We start from the raw sequence: 15,739 nt of genomic DNA, 5'->3' as shown, positions 1-15,739 counted from the left end.
CCTAGGCTGTCACAAAACTTGTCCAGTAGATAGGTACTTTCTATTTGTAAAACAGCTAAGTGTTGAGGACATGCTAATGAAGAATTGCCCTACCAGAACCACAAGCCTCAGGAATGAATGGCTTGCAGGGAGGGTTGAGCACTAGTTGAGAAGTTGTGAGGAACATTTTGCACTTGCTGATCATCTTTAGTGGATGTATTTTACCCCTTCTCCCATTCAAAACCAAGGACACTGTTTCAGATTCTCAAGTTCCACTAAATAACACACAGAAGGAAAGGTCACAACCTGAGACCAAATGTCAGCATCTTTCAGCTTTTTCTCTAGCAGTTCTCTTTATCTGAAATGCTACTCAAACTGTTTAACACAGCTACTTGTATGAATATTACTTATTTCTTTGCTCTGTAAACTTAAATGCTCATTGAAGTTGGCCACAAAGAAAATATGTCTTTGGCTAAAGGAAACAGTCCTTAGTTTATGAACTGGGTATTTGTAAGTGAATGTGTATCTGAGACATCAAGACTAACATTTTCCCTAATGTATTACGCTGCGCATTGCAGTGCTTCAACATCAAAAGTATACAAAACCCACTTAGCTGGTACCTCAGCAGCGAGTCTGTGGCTGTAAATGCTACATTTGTCGAGCCTTCCAATGAACTTTTCATATTTAGCATCCAGAACTGCATCAACTTCATCTGGCTCTTCTGACAGCAATCCAGTAATGTGAATGCAGTAATCTTTTTGAAAACCATCATCTATCAAATGGTAGATTGTTTTACTTGACACATTCAATATATCTATGGAAAGTCTTACAGAATGACATCTATCTAATTTACCACTCATCTAGTGAGAGTGTTCACATGTTATCATTTTATTGAAAAAAAAAAAAGAAAGAACAGTTCTAGCTGTAAGGGTCGCTTCGTTGCTCAAAACTGCTTAAACTCTCTTTGTGCATCCTTTTTCCTTGGAAAAACAAAGTAGCATAAATGAACAAGGACCACAGCATTAAACAGTGTTTGTCTCTTGTCCATTCACATTAATCAAGTGTTAACAATGCATTCATAGTAAATATTTATGGAATGCTTTCTCTTGTATCTTGGGAACACACTGTAATTCTTAATACATGGTTAAAAGCCAGATGTTTCTCTCAGACACACTACCATACTTCTTCAATGTTTATATCTATGTATGAAGTGAAATTTGCTTTCTGTTAACCAAGAATAATTCATCATAACCAAGAATAATAAATAATTATTAATAATGATTATTAATAATCACTGCCACTTCTTTTTACAAACATTTCTTTTTCCATGCAAATGCAGCTGTAGAATCACTGTAGGTTAACTCTTCCCTCCACTTTTATAATAGATTTATTTGTATTTCTGGTCTATTGACCATCTGAATACACCAGTGTGTATTGCAGTACAGGTCAGCTTCATGAAGAGGCTTAAGCACTATGCCCAAGAGTCATTCTGCATTTTACCTAGTGACTGCTTCACACAAAACACAGGAACAGGCCAAAGAGCAGGAACACTTCCCCTGACCTCCCCTCCAGGCTAAAAGCTCCAAATGTTCTCTATCCCTTCTACTTCTTACATCCATGACTGTTTTGTGGGAAGTTTCATTATAAGGCCTTGAAATGTGCTTCTCATCCATCCTACATCCAGGTGGTGTAGACACAGACTATGAGGACAAGTGGACATATCATGCTATCTTAGTACTCCTGAACGATTTTGGAAGCAGCACTGGAGCAACGTACAGAAAAAGATAAAAGGTAAGAGAGTAAGTATACTTTATTGCTCTGCTTTCTGCCTTAACTAGTTAGCAACTGGCATCCATGTTATTTTCTCTAGAATGAATTTTCTGCACAGAAATCAAAATTAATTCTAAACCAAGGTGGCTACATTCTAATTGTGAAAACCTCTTTTTCAGGGCAGGAAGGAAATGAGATGATCTCCAGAAATCTGTGTGAGTCATAGCACGCTAACAAAAGACAGATGGGCATGCTTATTCAGCATGACTTTTAACTTCTCATTTAGTGTAACTATTCTCTTAGCTTTTTCCTTAATTATGCTGACATGAGGTGAAAAAAGGAACAGGTCCCAGGATGTTTGACTTAGTTTTTCCCTGATTTGTAACAGATAAATATTTCAGGATTTCATAGATTAGGATCAGATAAAGACAGAGACTTATATAAACCCATGTTTAGGACTCTATTTCCTTGAATCACATCTTAAGAGCATCATCTTGAGGAGGGGACTAGAAAACCTTGGAGTCAGTGCTGTTAGTACTGAAAACCTGCTGAAAGCTCATCTGTCATAGTAGCTTCAAAATATATTTTTAGTACTGTGTTTCACTAGCCTCAACAATATCAACCCATCAGAAAGCTATGCATGCATAGAAGAGCTGGAGGCCCAGCAATAAGGTTTAAATATTATGATTTTTCCATAAACTGAAAGAGGATCTGACCAATTCCATTGCAGTGGAAATGGGCTGCTATTGCCTAATACTGCCTCAAGCACCAAGTTTTTGGCTTGCTAATGCCCCTAAGAAGCTAGGCTGTTACTTAATATCCTATTATCTAAGGGCAGCATTTTTGTATTCTGCTCACTGTGCTGCATGCTCCTCCCGGAAACACAAAACTAGCTCTAGTTTGAGAGAAGAAAGGCTGTATCATACAACCAAGAGTCCATTGGGCAACAGATCCCCTTCCTTAACTAGCAAGTCCATATCTGGACACAGATGTTTATGATTTTCTTCTAAACCCATTATGTAAGGGGAAGGAAAAAAAAAGAAAAGAAAACTGTGATTTGTCCACGCTATCAGGTGGTGATAAATTGATTTTGTTATCTGGTTGATGTCTGGGAAGGACAGAAATAGAAAGCCTCCACACTGCAGCTATGCCAGTCTTCAGCACTCCTCACAGAAGGCTGCTGGCAGCAGGGGTAGCAACTTGGACAGTCAAGATTCTTTACAAACCATAGGTGCTGTAGGAGCTAGAGCTTTGCCATACATAAATACTGCAGCAGGGAAAGAAAGAGTACTTTCACCCTGGCAAGACTTTCTGGGCTAGGCTTATTTATTTGGACTTCGCTGAGTGTATAGTCTTAAACGGATGGTCCATGAAGTCCAGTTATCTGGTCTTTTTTAGTGTCTATGGATAAATAAATCATAACCCAGGAAAAGATTAGCAGCTGTTCTCACTGCTGCTAAGTCAGAATCCAGTTAACTAGTGTAGTACTCCAGGCTTCTGCTAGTTAAAAGCCTCTCAAAAACTTACACTGATACAAAATTAAAGTCTCATAGTTGCATAAAGGAGCAAATCTCCTTCCAAGGGAACAATAACATAAACTGTAGTGCTTGGCATTGTGCCATTCAGCAGGCATTTAGTCAGTACCAGCTAGGACTCTAGGAATATTCACTCTTGACTGAGGTTTTGAGGTTTTGCTCTGAAGTCTTCTACCAAATCCAGAGCGTGCAGAAATCCTGTGAGAAGTTAGGTTCTCCATGCCATCGGGATAACATGTACTCCAAAGTTGCTCTATTGCTGAGCAAAGCTCTCTGGAGGAAGCGAAGAACGCACAATCTTTGTTCAGCCAGAAAGTTCAGACCCCTCCACAGATGCAGCTGGGGGCTGTGCGCTGCCCAGCGCCCTGCCCGTACAGCTGCATCTGGCCTAAGCGCGCAGCTGGGATCTGCCAGGTCGTGTAGCAGGAGCACAGAAAATAGCGATGACTAACGCTCACCACTCACACCCTTGCGTTACTTCCAGTTTGACTTAGACAAGACTGCCTTTTTCCGGTATTTTATCGTGCCATATCCTCAACTCATTTCCAGAGGGTAATTTTTCTGACATGCTGATTTTTCTTATTTAGCATTTGATCTTTTGACAAAAGTCAGCATTTGGTCCCCAGCAGGCAGTTTTAGGACAGCTGAAGTACTGTCTTAGCAATCACAGATGAGCTGGTTATATCACACAAAAGCCACTTTGTGTCATGACTAATTTCAGATCCTCCCTACTTCTTATGCAGAGTCCAGCCTTGTTCCCTTATACACAGAGAATTAAATTCTGTGCCTGTATTTCCTTCTGGCTTTTCCACTGGGACGCAAACTTATTCAGAGCAAGCAGAAAAGCTCAGGAGGCAACACAAAGACATCTCAAATAGTACTTGCTACCAACCCTGCAGGGCCCCTTTGCATTTCACTGCATGACCATCCCTGGCACTGAAGGACCACAGGAGCCAATCTTCTTCCCTGAACTGCACCCTCAGTTAAGGGCCCTCTTTTTTTCTCCCTCTCCCAAAATAAGTTTCCTGTTAGGACAAACTCTTGACTGCACTGTGTTGCCAACACTGAATTTTTAGCTTTCTGTGCTTTTCTGCATGTTCTGGCTTTGGTAGGAGAAGCAGCAGCTCTATCAGGTGTGTGAGTATCTCTACAAATCTGTGTTATCTACAACGGTCCTGACTAAGATCTGCTGAAGGATATCTCTCTTCACAAGTGCAGCAGGTGGTGTTACAGACTTTTATGCAGCCTTTGCACCACTGTAGCCACATATATGTAAATGCCTGATAATCGTAAGACAAACCTCAGAGGAGGTAAAGGGAAAGTATGATTGCCTGCCCTATTTATAGGCTCATTATTCTCTAAATGAAACTAATGTACACACAGGCATCCTGTTCCCTGGAAGCCATACTCATTATGAAACACAATTCAAATATGAATAATTAACCTATTTTATTGTATCCAATTTGGGGCAAAACAAGGTTACAAATTGGAAATAAACCCCAAACAAATACATAGATCCTACTGAAACAAAGACTTCACTTCTAGTTTAATTCTGATGGGACAGCTGTCTTCCTGCTATGAGTAAATCTGGCACGCATCTCCCTTCACTGACAGAGATCTGCTTCTTGCTTTGGTTACAGCTCACTATTCACATGCTGCTTGGAATATTTTATGAAAGTGACATCAGGTGTGTCAAAAGGCACTCTTGACAGCTGCCTCTGCAATTACAAAGCTAGTCTCCCAGACACTATTTTCTTCTTACTTACGTAGATGGACTCCTTACATAATAACCTTGCCTTCAATTTTTGAGCATCCGTGACTATGTTTACCTCAAAGGACAGACATACTCCACAGCAGGACCACAGCATATCTTGATTCCCAGTCACCCTGATTATGGGACCTCCTGAAAAATGCTGCAACTCCCTCCCATGCCTAACTTCACAGGAGAGATGGGTATCTGGGTCTTCACCTGACTCAATACCAGGATGGTGCTAAGTGGTACATCTGAAGCCGAGGGGTGGGAATCACTTCCAGGCTCCCCTGGGAGAAACAGCTTGGGAGACTGTTGATGGAAAATTTTTCATCTGTTTGAGAAGAAACTTCTACAAGTAAGGTGGGTTTAAGGGGTTGCTCCCATTGCTCATCAGGAAGTGTATGTGTTCATAACAATTCAGCTATGTTTCTGTTGTGCGTATCTCTGTGTATCTCTGCTTTCCCAAACAGACAGCAAGACTAACAAGAAGTACTTTTGAGTGGTGACAATGTAATTTGAGCTTGAGACGTTGATTCTGCTTTTTCCAGGAACACTGGAAGAAAAGCCCTTGCACTCTCTCTATTACATATTAAACAGTAAGGGAGAAAAGTGCTGAAGAACATTAAGGGTGGTCCCCTCTGCCACTGCCACCTTCTAGACTGGTTTCAGTTTCAGTCCTGTTGCCATTGCTCTAAGTTTCCTCAGATTGCAGCTCCATAACATAGCCCCACTGCCAGTGGTCACTTCTGGGTCCCCGATTCTCAGGCAAACAAAAGCTTGCCTTGGCTTTGCAGGCAAGCTGTCAGCATGCCTTCTCAATCCAACACGAGGGCTGGCTTCCTTCCCTAGTCCCTCAAGGACCAAGTGCCATGCCCAAATCTCTTTCAGAGCCTTCTTCCAGCAGGCTCTTTATTTCAAATAAAAGCTGGCATTGAATTTTTCTTCCTGATCTTCCTCATGACAGCAGGGGCCAACTTCACTCACCCAACAGCAGGAACTCTCCCTCAGCCCTATCCTCCTCTGAGATGTATTTAAGCAACCATCCAGCTACTTTGAACAACTGCACAATGTTAAAAGCAAAGCAAATACTTTAAATTCTATGCTAAGCCTATAGAAATAATCAGAGAAGTATAATCAACATAAAAAGTCGCACTGAAGATGACTTTGTTAGGACAAGCTCAACTGCACTGTGCTAGAGAAAGCAAAATCAAAATTATAGATATTCTAGCACAGAATTTACAAGAGAGATACAGAAACAAACCAACCAAGCGCTACAGGACTGGCCTTAGAGCTAAAGATCTGAACATTTTTTTGTCTTTAAACCAAACATTTTTTAACCAGCTGCTATTTGGGACTAGCTTTGTTAGTAAGATTCACAACAATTTAAGAACAAAGGCCTGAGGCTGGAATCGCCTCATTTTTGTTCTACAGTTCCTTTTTCATACTGCATTTAGTCAAAAGATTACAAGTCCAGTGCAAAAAAAAAAAAAAAAATCAAAATTTTCAGCTTCAGTTATTCACAGCATAAACTATGCTGACCTTTTCCAGACAATTACATAAAACGGCAATGATAAGCAGTAGGGATCCCTATTAAAATACAACCCACGGCTTTTGTATGTGTGCATGCCTACTTTTTGGCCTACAGTTACTGGCTACACTGAAAAAGATTTTATGAAGAAAAACAACAGAAATCAGCTTCCAAATATGAACGGCAAGCATAACCACAGCTGAATTCAGCATTTGCTTAATCCACCAGGGATGGTCTGAGACATCTTTTATCCTTTATACTCAACTCAGACTAGGCATCCTAGTAAAACCCCGTTAATCTGTTTCATGAGTCATAGGCATCTTTGTTCTGTGCGTTTTGCTGACGGTTTCCTTTATCTGAGGGTGGAGAATGTGGTTTGTATAAAGTTTCAATTTGTGTGTAAGTTCTGTCTGGCACAGGGCATGTGCCCTACCCAAGGGACTGTGTTCTCCTTTACTGCATATTGCTACAGCTGAAATCAGCTGAAAATCTCGAGCAGGAAATCCCTTAACACGAACTACAGAGTTGTGCTTGGGTAGTCTCTATAGACAGCCTAGGTTACAGCTTCCCAGAGATCCTATTGCTCACGTACTGTGCCCGCTGCAGATCCTGTTCCTCTTTTCTCAGTCTTTGCAAAGAAATGGAAATAACTGAGCAGGCCTTTGGTTGCTTGATTTTTAACATACAGGCTATACAGTTGTATGTTAACAAAGAAAGTAGGTAAATCTAGCTTCTGATATTTGCTTGTTGGATCACAGTTGGGAAATAAGTTATGCTGGGTTTTTGTTAGCAGAAAAAGCACCTTTCTGTGGAAAAGCAATGGCAACCTCTTTTCCATGGTTTGGAGGAGATCAGATTTCTGTTCACCACTACTCCTCTTGACTTCTCCAGCAAAAGCAGGCATTTCTGAGACATTGCCCAAATAGCGTATGAGGATGGCAACACAAATGAATTTTTTTTTCTTGAAAACATACTCGAAGACACAATCAGTAATGCTCACATAGCCACACAAAAATGCATCTGCCTCTCCTTGCAAAAAAAAATCTTACTTCAGCTTCTGAAATAACATACTTGTGAGAATTTTCTTCCACTCTTCTGTTCTCTACTAAGGAATGTTTCTGAGCTCTTAAATAGCTCCACCCAAAATTAATGCTGCTGAGTAAATCAAGGGTTCGCAAACCAGATGCCTGAGAATTTAACCAAGTGATCAAGTGTTGATTTTTACCTTCCCATATGCTAAACTAGAACACTTGAATAAGGATGTAAACTTAAACTTTAGTCTTCTGGTCTTAAGTGGTATTAGCTGAATGAACTGGCTTTATATGACTTGCAACATTTATTTGTTTAGAAAATCAATGGCATTGTAACCTCTTCATTTAGTATTTCTTCAGTGAGGCTTTTGGATTTTACAAGTATAAAAAGTGAAACTTATACACACAACTAATTTGATCATAGAATGATCATAGAATCATAGATTCTATTAGAAACATTGATTCTGTGATCAAATCTATGAACAAAAGCCTCACTGCAGAAATGCTGATAGCTGGGGACAAGACAATATATGGTATATTGTGAATTACTGCAGTAATTAAACATACCTGGAAACTCACAGGGATTAGGAATATGCTAAATGAAGAGGTTACAATGCCATTAATTTTCTAAACAAATAAATGCTGCAAGTCATGCGACTATCTTCAAGAATTGTATAAAAACTTAAAAGAAGTTATATAAATTATTATTTGTAAATGATGAGGCATGTGCAAGAACAGCACAAACATGACATTCAGCTGTTGCCAAGTGAGGACAATAAAACAGTAGAACTGGTGTGCTGAGCTGATGTTTTCTTTACATCCCATTGTGTTGAGTTTTAAAAGTTCACTGCAAAAGCAATGGGCCAGAACAGAACTTGTCAGGTTGGATACATGTTTGTCCGGTGCTTCACCCTCCTCATGCATCCTCTCCTGCCCAACATTACTTCTGATGCAGAAATTCATTACCATAAGACAAATAGATAAGCAAAGCTTGGTTTTCCTTCTCATTAGCCAGCTTTAGGATGTGAACACTAAGGCTGGTGAGTAGAGTTAATGCAGCAGAGAAAAATATTGTGGATGTGAAGGTGTTTCAAAACATTTTCATCTGTGCTTAAGACAGTAGAGTTTCTTCTACCTGCTTCTTCTCATAGCTGTCTTCAGCAGCACAGAAGAGGAAGACAAAGTGCACTAGGAAGCTATTGTAGAGAATGGCTGGTAGAGGGTGGAAGAGACTTGATGTTTCTTTTGTACAGAGTTAAACCTCTGGAAATCAATGGGTTGTTGTTGTTGCTATGTCAGAGAAACAACATGTTGTAAACATCCGTTTTTTCTGGTGGTGTCAGTTTTGTGCCGCCCAATCCCCCCAGCACTGGAATGTAACAAGACACAGCTGAGGCTCAGTGTTCTGCATGCTCCTGCTAACTGCACAACCTCTGCGAAGATGTTGCAATAAAGTTTTGGTCAGTTTTTCAGCTATGCTAACTTCAGCTGTGAAGGCTGAAATGTAGCCTTCCTTGTTCTGCATCCAGGAAGACAGAAATTAATTTTATGCCACCTGTGGTCTCCTTAAGTCATCCACTGCATCTGTGTTGGCTGCGTCCAATGATTGCACCCAGAATATTTTAGCTTGTTAAAAAAATTAGAGCTAAATTTTGAAAGTTTCAAGGGTATCAGTCCACTTGTAGAGCTATGGAAAGAAACAAGAGGAAGAGAGTATGATGTTTTTAAGATCACAAACCAGGAATACAAACAGAAATCTCGACTACTAAGCTCCCTGTTTGCATCACTAAACAATCACTATCTTTGCTCAAAATGTGGAAAGTCCTCTTCTGAACCTTTACACAAACCAAAAATAATTTTGTGCATTCTGTACTCTAATATAAAGGCAGTGGCGCTCTGTAGGACTTGACTACTTTAATTATAAAAGGACAGCTCATTCCCCATAGTCACACTCCCTCACAGAATATTCACAGAGACACCCTTTCTCTACTTTTCTGCTAAAGTTCATCTAAACCGTAGGCCACAGCTGTCCCTAGTGTTCCATTACATAGTAGTCTCCTACAGGAACCCATGCTAGCAGGATACATCTGGAGGGAGAAGACTGAGGTAGCAAATGTGTGTTTGTCACTCAAAGCACAGAAGTGTAAACACAATTAGTTCTTACGAATAAGCAGGAAGAAATTACATATTTCTGTAGTATTTTGTATATTTAAAAAAGATTCCCCCAGCACATATATATCAGCAGATGTCAGCTAGAACTGGGGACCATCTATAGTAAAATATATAATTATGGTAGAAATGCCCTGGAGAGATCCATAAACTTTACTTCTCTTCTGAGATATGATCAACATGGTATGTTCCACTTTCTTAGCTGGTTTTAAAATACTGAAGTTTGTCACTGCACTCAACACAGTGCGGACTGAAGCATAACAAACCATCTTAATCATTAGGGTTTGGCCTCGTTTTGCACAAGAAATGAGTGTAGGCAGTAGCAATGCAAGACCTCATCAATACACACATTCATGCTTGTGATCCCTCCTCCACACCTATCATCTACATCACTATGTAGTTTTAGTTTCTTTTAAATTTTGGCAAGCATGAAGCTTCAGATTTTACATTACAAGGGTGTGGGGGAATGGTCTCCACACGAGTCTTATCTCAGCGTGGTCTCCCCTCTGACTCCACAGTACTAGACGTAGCTGAGGGTGCTTGAAACTAAGGGCATGGTGAATTCCTTTGCTAGCTCCTGTCTAGAGCTCTCAGCAGACAGGAAAGGCAAGCCTAAATAACTTTTCCAATTACCCAGGTACAGAAGGAGACAAGGCAACAAAATGGAACAGTATACGGGGACAAGAGGGTGAAGCAGTGATAGGAAAGGCAAGCAGTAACAGCTTTGAGGTTTTGAACCTGGTAATAACAAGCCTCATATGTGAAAATCTGGCCCTACCAGGACCAGTGAGACCTCACTCCAATTCCCCACTCCACCCCTGCCAAAAAAAGGCAGGAGGATTTGTTCTCATTTGTTTAAGCTTTCTGATAGGACTCTGGACACTTAGGAGAAGAGCAGTGTAAAAATAAATGAGCAGAAAAATGGATGTAGGAATGACAAATGCATGAACTATTTTTCTCAAGTGACACTTGCTTTCAACATTTCTTAAATTCTGTGGAGAAGTTATTCACAGCTAGTGTTCCCAAGGCAGGTACAGTTATGCTAGCTTGTTTTATGAACTCAAATTTTATGTGCTCAAATGGAAAATGCTGTATTGTTTGACTTAATGACTTTTCCTAAACTACACAGACAGGAAAAGTGGGTGCTCCAGCTGTGTGGTTTGTATTTCACGTGCATATCATTTTGCCTTGTATATCTTTTTTTTTTCCCCTTAATTTTGCAATGCAGTAAAAAAATTAGGCAATCAAGAACATTATAAGTTTAGTTTAGTGAGCTGTGCTTCTCTATTTTTTCCTTTAGATAACAGGAGAAAAATATGAGAAGAGTGCAATGTTGTGAACGTTCTTGCTCAGCATTACAGTGTAGATCTGCCCCCCGCCAGATCCCAGCATTAGCAACAAAATCACATATAAATAAGTAACTTTTTATTCATAAGATGTCCTTTAAGAAAATGATAAAAGAAAACTTGAATTGTTTAGGCTTACTAAGTGCCTTTCTGTTATATGTGCTTTTTTTTTCTGTGAAGGCAGAAAGGCAGAAGCGGGAAGGGAACAAATAATTAATAGCGAACTGGCGGAAAAACTATTGCCCTATGTAGTATGGAAAAAAACCCCTACAATATTACTCCTGCCCTTCAACTGACTTTAAATCACCAGTTTCAAAAAAAGAAAGTCCAAATATGAATAAAGTGATTCATTTGTGAAATATATTAATGCTCTCTAGATTGAACCATGGAATAATTTAAACTGCTTTTGGTTTCTTCTCAGCTGGACTGCGGCATCAATATCAGCAGCTCCTCAACTTTTTGCTTTTTTCCACCCAGACAAACATCTAGGCTTTCCCACAGACACACCCTTCTCTCCACCACTGCTGTACAGACAGCTGCAAGGGAAAGGATACTAACAGTCGTCTTTTGGGAACGAAACTCGGGAAATCAACTTTGTTCACCAACAAAGTGCACGAGGACAGCCACGCATTTCTGTGTCATGATCCAAAAAAAGCTCTATGGGCTGAGGAGGGATCCTCGTGAGCTGGCTAATCGGCATCATTGAGCACAAAGACACAGGCTGTCATCTGCTCCTAAACAGATGACGAGATAAACCTCAAGAAATATCCTAAAGCAGGAAATCCACTCTAATGCTGGAAATTATTCTTTAAAGAATAATTTTAAAGTTTTCAAAGGGAAATAAGAACAATGGTTTCCTACCTGCCTTTTTAAGCACCCACCCATTAGGGCGGTATTTGCCTATTTGGATTTCTTTGTTCCTAAGACCACGCATGACTAGCAATGCGTTTAGTTCTCCTGTGTGTGAAAGGAGATTGATTCTGGGTATTCCCATATTTAAAGCGTTGTGAGTTTTCTGCTGCCATGATTTTGCATTCATTTATATAGCTCTGTCTTTTCAAGAACAGACAGTATCTACCTGTCCTGGTGCACATGCACCAAATTGAGCATCTTTCCCTACACATGCATGACATAGTGACTTGAGCTTCTTTGGGTCACTGAGTCCATAGCCAGGCTACGGAAAGACAGAGGCCCCTGTCTTTCAAACTATGCCTGGGCCTGAAGTGTAAATTTAAAAGCTTTAATCATAGAATCACAGAATGGTTTGGAAGGGACCTTAAAGATCATCTAGTTCCAGCCCCCTGCCATGGGCAGGGATACCTGCCACTAGATCAGGTTCTGCTAGACTACCCCTCATCCTATCACAGCACTCCCTGATAAAGAGTCCCTCCCCATCTTTCCTGTAGGCCCCCTTTAATGCCAAGCGCAACAACAGTATGCTTCATAACACACTGGAACAGCTGCTTCTTTTATTCTGCAACACACAACTAAAATAGCTTATGCCCGTCTTATACTGTAGACAGCTGAAGTTGCCAACAGCATTTGCAATAGCATCTCAATGAAGGATTCTTATATGGAGATCTAAGCGAGAAATACAGAGATGTTTTTGTTTTATTAGTGCAGCTCAAAAGATTTTGCCCTGATGTGATGCATCTAGCATGCATACACAAAAATCATCACGAACAAAATTCCTTTACAAATGGCTGCTAAATTCTTGCCATGTTTGTCAGATCTGCTGGCCTCTTTCAAGAATCCAGCTACACCCTCACCATGTTTATGAAACTGAGCAGTCACATAACCTGTGCTATGTAACAGAGGTGGAGATACAGAAGACAACAAACCATGGAAGAGTAAGTAGTGCTCATTAAACCTTAGGTTTCTTCCATGCTCTAAATCAGTTGTTTCTAACCTGAGCCCTCAGCACAGCACATAACCTGGGTTTATCTCATTGGATAACCACTGAAATTCCTAAATCCTGGTTGTCTTAAAGTTCCTGTAGTTTGGTGTCAAACTAACTGCCCCTCAAGGCAACTGGTCCAACTCACGTCTCTGGTGCAGGCGGCCTTGTGGCCCACGCTGAGGGAGGCTTCTGTTGAATGGATCAGACGGCACACAGGAAAGCAAGTCCTAGCAAGCCATAGTTACCCTGAGCTGCGTTCCCAAGGCAAGGAAAGGAAGGGGAACACATGCAGTGACATGTATGACTGCTCTCCCCATTTTTACAGGAAAGATGTTTTTGGTAAACTTGGTTCTGAAACAATGAGACATGCAGACTTGAGATTGAAAGGGAGATTTTCAGGAACAGAGGAACCTTCTGCTGTTTTTTTAATGTCTAGACAATGTCAGTACTGGGAGTATCACAAACATCACGCTGTGGCTGAAAATGAAGACATTCCAACTTTGTTTTACTCCTTGTGAATATAACAGTTTATGAAAGTCAGCTATATTTCCTTCGAGGAGAAAATACAAACAGCAACAAAAGGATTAAGTAGGATAAGTTCAGATAATACGGCAAATGGCAACAGTACCTGAACAACTAACACATATACTCACATGTTCCTGTTTTATAGAATAAAACACCTCTAACACGTCAGGAGTGCCAAAATTGCATTCATATAGACAGCTCAATCAAATAGTATAAACTGAATGTGGCACTTTGCTGTTTAAGAACTGCTTCAGTCAGTTTTCTGCTTCCTTCCTCTCTGAAGAGCAGAGAAAAACAGAATTTAACATCAGGGAAAATAAACATACAAAACCAGCACTAAGTTATCATCTTAAAATTATTTTGTTCTTAGAAGAAAAAGAAAAAAAAAGTCAGACATCACAGGTTTTTCAAAAGGAACAAACATTTCATTGCTGAAGATGTCACTTTGCCAGAAAAAGAGGAAAGGTATTCCAGATTTTCTTTTCAGTAATCCAAATATTTACATTAATATAGAAGTGACTTAAAATATTCAAAACAAAGTTTCATGGTGAAATGCAAATATAGGAGAAACAGGTTTCAAAAGATATGTAATGAACCACAAAACCTGAATCTCAGCAGTTAAATTAAAAAGACAGGTTTATACAGTTAGTATAAAACTGAAATATTACTAGAGGAATCAAGAGCTCCTATCAGCAGAAGACCTACTTTACTTTCATTGGATACATCTACACCATAGCGTACCTTACAAGGCTTTATCTTTAAAAAAAGCTTTTCACTGTAATTGATAAGTCTATATAGAGGTCTATACTGTACACTGCTACAACAAGACTGCTTTCAGCATTTATACTAGACTAGATATTTCTAGCCCATACTATTATGAAGACAAACTGTTATAAACAGCTCTCTAGACAGCAAAAAACTAAACTTACTGGAATTCAGTGAAGATACTATAGTCTACTGAAACAGGTATTAAAGAAAATAAATGTTTAATTGAAGAAGGTGAATCTAAATAATAATAAATAATAGAAATTTTAACACACTGCGGTAACTGTAAAAAAAAATCTGTTCCAACAGAAGAGGAACCTATAAAAATACAGAATAATAATTAAACAAAATCCCTCAATTGGTATGCTTAGCCTAAAAATACCAGAGAATTAATTCTAACAAAGAAGACCTCTTAATATCCTGCTTACTCTGACATCACTAGATCTTTCAGATGAACTATTGAAACATCTTAAGAAAACGACTGCTTCTGTATAAGTAATTCAATACTGTAGGTGATGGGCAGCTAGCTATTTAACACCTGATCCTAATAAAAGGCTATTTGTTCCGATTCTACTGGTGTGAGTTATTCCAGAAGAAAACAAAACTGGCTTTAAGGGAAAAGGGTTGCAGTTGCATGTATTAAATAAGAAAACTCCTAAGAGAAGGGGAGAAAAATAGTGAAGAAGAGGTTGCTCAGAAAACTGTAGGAAAGTTAGCTCCTCCAGACTTATGTATTAGTTAAGAAAAGATACTCAGAAAAGAATCAGCAGTGAGTATCTACAGTTATAGATATTAAGATTAATACACTTAAATCACCTGTGTATCACTACCACAAATCTGGTTGACAGCCTTCCTGTATTCTACTGAGGTACACATAAAAGCATAGCTGAGCCTCCATATAACCAAAGAACATGTTAAGGGTTGTTGCTGCAGGCTGTATTTGCTTGAAAGGGGTTATGTAGGAAATAAAATATCCCTCTGTTTCTGATAAAACAGAATAATGCTAAAAAAATTCTTATAAGAGAAATAAGTTATTTCATTAACCAATAAGCTGCACATTCTATTATGGAACTAAACTTTGAATGGCATCCATGTCATATAATATACAGCTACTTTGTAAACAACTTTTTGCCTAATGTCTCTTCAAGTATAGATTAGTATGCAGAAAAATTATCTATAAAATCGTATTTGTCTTTACGAACTGTTGTGAAAAACCATAACAGACTTTCAACATAGAAGTGCAGTCAAAGTATGTACAGATGTTACTGGAAGATAAAAACCAACAAAACAAAGTGTATAGCTATTTGGAGGGAATCTGGAAAGGAAACAATACCCAGCTGATAGTTACAGTATGAGAAATATCTATAGTAGTAGAAATGGAATGATCTTTAAAGAAGATGGGCTCCCAGTTGCCATAGACCTCAGTGCTTTACTATCC

This window comes from Pelecanus crispus, chromosome 1, assembly GCF_030463565.1.
Source record: "Pelecanus crispus isolate bPelCri1 chromosome 1, bPelCri1.pri, whole genome shotgun sequence".
NCBI lineage: Eukaryota > Metazoa > Chordata > Aves > Pelecaniformes > Pelecanidae > Pelecanus > Pelecanus crispus.
The sequence above is the reverse complement of the archived record's forward strand: the minus strand, read 5'-3'. Positions refer to the sequence as shown.